The sequence below is a fragment of the Chrysochloris asiatica genome, unplaced genomic scaffold, assembly GCF_000296735.1.
Source record: "Chrysochloris asiatica unplaced genomic scaffold, ChrAsi1.0 scaffold00141, whole genome shotgun sequence".
NCBI classification, from domain to species: domain Eukaryota; kingdom Metazoa; phylum Chordata; class Mammalia; order Afrosoricida; family Chrysochloridae; genus Chrysochloris; species Chrysochloris asiatica.
Genome location: NW_006408659.1, coordinates 6,091,180 through 6,095,003, shown reverse-complemented (window position 1 = coordinate 6,095,003; position 3,824 = coordinate 6,091,180).

The following is a 3,824-nucleotide window of genomic DNA, read 5'->3' as shown; positions in this document are numbered from 1 at the left end:
AAAAAAGTTGACACTTTAATATTTCCCAATGAAGACTTTATTTATGGAATGGAATGGAAAAAAAAAAAAAAAACCAACTATTTTGAAAATATATTTATATCTACGGAAAGAAGTTGGGAAAATAAATATTTTAATCAGAGAATTATTCCTTAAAGATTTTAAATGTATTTAGTTGTACATTTTATATGGGTTCAACCCCAGCACATGAAGTATAATGGTCAGATTTATTTTGTATTTATTTACTATTATAACCACTTTTTAGGGAAAAAAAAATAGCTAATTTGTATTTATATGTAATCAAAAGAAGTATCGGGTTTGTACATAATTTTCCAAAAATTGTAGTTGTTTTCAGTTGTGTGTATTTAAGATGAAAAGTCTACATGGAAGGTTACTCGGGCAAAGTGCTTAGCACATTTGCTTTTTTGCAGCGCTACTGTTAAGGTCACAAGTTCAAGTCCAGAAAAAAAAAAAAAAAAAGTGGGTAATCCACTCTGCTGACTTTCAAGATTATTTTATTATTCAATTCTCAGGAATGTTGCAGAGTGGTTATCCAATCCATGAGAACTCACATCCTCATTATGTGGAATATTTGGATAAGAACCAGACATTGCTGATCTAATATAGGTACCCTCCCCTCTTTTGATTTGCAGAAAGAGTAAAGCAGAGCCAATAGAAATAATTAGAAAAATAATGAATCTGCAGGAAAGTGAATGATGGTTTGTTCTTCTTTCCTGAACTAGTGATCCCTTCAAAGGGACTGGTCTGGCCAAACTATTCAATAAAACGTAAGATTTCTTCATTATTGATATTGTGGTCATGTATATTTAAAGTTGATTTCCGGTGGTCCTCAACAAATTGGAAATCAGTTTGTATTTAACTTTTACCTCATCAGGGAGCTCTTTGTGCTCAGAAAGACCCAATTTTCTAATGTTGCCCAACACACAGCAAAATTGCATCCATGTTCTCTGCCCACCCTCTGTTCTCTGTCTGATCAGCTTGCTTTTCTTTCCAAGGTTATGTGTTTGAACACATTTCTCCGAATGTTAAACCGTTTTCAGATAATAAATATCATAGCTCTGGCATTTCATTCTACAAAGTACAACCTGGGAGAGAAAATGGTACATTTGTGCAGCATTCACAATGATTGCCTTGTGTTTGCATTTTTGCTTCTAAAGTTATTTCAGAAGGGAGTAAGGACTGTAGTGTTTGTTGTTGTTGTTGTTGTTTCACAATGATTGCCTTGTGTTTGCATTTTTGCTTCTAAAGTTATTTCAGAAGGGAGTAAGGAAAAGGCAAGGGAATGGTTGGAAATTTGCAAGTAAGTCATTTGATAAGTTGTATTTGCACTAAAAGAATTACCAGTGATTTAGTAGTTTTCATGCGAACCTCTTTGGGGCAGGAAGATTTAAGAGTAGATCAAAGCTGCAAACCTAGGGCATCCAAGATAAAGTTTCAGAGATGATATCCCATGCAACAGAAGTAACCCTGCCAAAAAATTAGAAAGGGAAAGTGTCTGAGATCAGCTTTTACCAGAACATCTGCCAATTGGACTGATGCCCAAACAGAATGAAGTCAAATTAGGACTCTTAGAATGAACACTTACCTGTGGCAGGGATTCTGTTGTATATTGGCTTGGTGTGCTGCTGTAGGATAAGCACTGGACTGCTAACCACCAGGTTGGTCATTCAAACCCACCAGCAGCTCTCTTGGAAACCCCAAATAAGATCTCTATGAGCTGGAACTGATTTGACAGCACTTAACAACATTAAGGCACGTCCTAGGATTTTGTGTAACTTGATTCTACCTTTCATTGATAAGACTGATTTATATTATGGATCCTGCTATGGCACTGTAGGATAAGCGCTCAACTACTAACCACAAGGTCAGCGATTCAAATTTACCAGCCACTTCTTAGAAACTCTTATCTAGGGTCTCTATGAATCAGAACTAACTCAACAGCACTTAACAATAATAACTTACATTTTGGGGCACTTGGTTTAACCCTAACCTTGAGATTATGCAGATCATATTTAAAAATGAAAACAAGTTATCTTTTACCCATTCAACTTTTTAAGTTTTTTGGCTTGATTTTATCCCTATTATCTATTGCTTTGTTATAACTGTCTATGACTTAAGTGAATCCAACTTTGGAGGTCTGCATCATTTTTGTCTTCTAGTCTTTCCTCCCCCAGTTTCCATGAAGTATGAGGGACAGATTTCACAATACAGATATGCATCACTTAACGCCCATAATATGTTCTGTGAAATAGGACGTGATGTGATTTGAGTGTTGTATGAACCCCATATTTAAAACCTTACGGGAGTCCACTTCCAGTCACCATGATGCTGCCACTGGCTGACATCAAAGGAGGTGGAGGCAGCTGAGAGGGTGGCTGTAGAAAAAAAAAGCAAGGGTGACATGGTGGTTATGTGCCTTGGAGTTGGTTCCAACTCAGAGCGACCCTGTACAGGGTTTCCGAGGCTGGAAATCCTTACCAGGGCAGAAAGCCTCATCATCTTTCTCCTGCAGAACAGCTGGTAGTTTTGAACTGCTGACCTTGAGGTTCACAGCCCGATTTGTAACCAAGCTCACTCAGCCTTGTCTGCTGGTTTGGCTGACAGCCTGAGAGTCCATGCCCAGAGCCATGTCCTCTTCCTCACCTGCCTGTGTCCCACCAAGTGCTGCAGGAGTTTGGCTTTGAAGTATTTTAAACTATTGGTGGTGGTGGTGATGTGCCGTGGAGTTGTTTCTGGCTCATAGTAACCCTGAATAGGGTTTCCAAGGCTGTAAATCTTTATAGGAGCAGAAAGCCTCATCTTTCTCCGAGGAATGGCTGGTAGTTTTGAATTGCTGACCTTGAGGTTAGCAGCCCGACTGGCAACCTCTATGCTAACAATAGGAAATATTAGAAGAACTGCTTTCCCTTTTTAAAAATACAATAACCTTTTGGAACCTCAGAAGACTGTGCAGTAAGTTGAAGGTTAAGTGGTGAACGCAGTCAGCTGGACATTTAGTGATGCACACCCATATTAACACCTTTAGCACATCTCCAAATTCCTCCAGATGAGAGTGTAAGAATTTCATGCTTTGGCAAGTTCATTCACCCATATATTTGATTCTGATTTGTTGGTTAAAATCTCATTGATTCTGATTTGTTGGTTAAAATTGTTTCCAATGGTCTCTACTCGAATTTGTTCTCTTACACATAGTACATATATATATGTGTAATATATAATATGCAATATTATATATAATTACATATGCATAGGTAGGCATTTTCACTTCAGTTTCAAACTCTCTTTGATCTCTTAGCACATCATTTGAGAAGCAATTGTCTTAACATGGTATAGACAGTTGGGCATTCTTCATTCTGAAAAAAAGGCAATTCTATGAGACTAAATAGCAAGTCTGGTAAATTCCTTCCCTGTTCTGTAGGATCTTATGAAATCTTTTAGAGTTTTTGTGGGGTTTTTTTCCCCAAATTAACATGTGAATCTTAAGCAGTAGTTTGTTGTTGTTGTTTGTTTTTAAGTATTTTGGGAGATTAACTTTCAAAGCCAGTTGAATTGTGTCATCTGTTTTTGTGCTTGTCTCTGGTTGTGAGTTCCTCACTAGCAAGGTATTCATCTGTATGTTATCTCCCATGTCTCCTTTTTGCCTTCAAAAGTCAGGAAAGGAAGAGTACTTGTTTACAGATTTATTAGTACAGGCAATCTCTGGACTTGCCCTTTAATATTTTGTGAATTTGTTCTCACTTTGAAATTAAATTTGCCCTCACTTTGAAATGATCTCACCAACCCCTGAACCAAAACAAAGAAAAAAA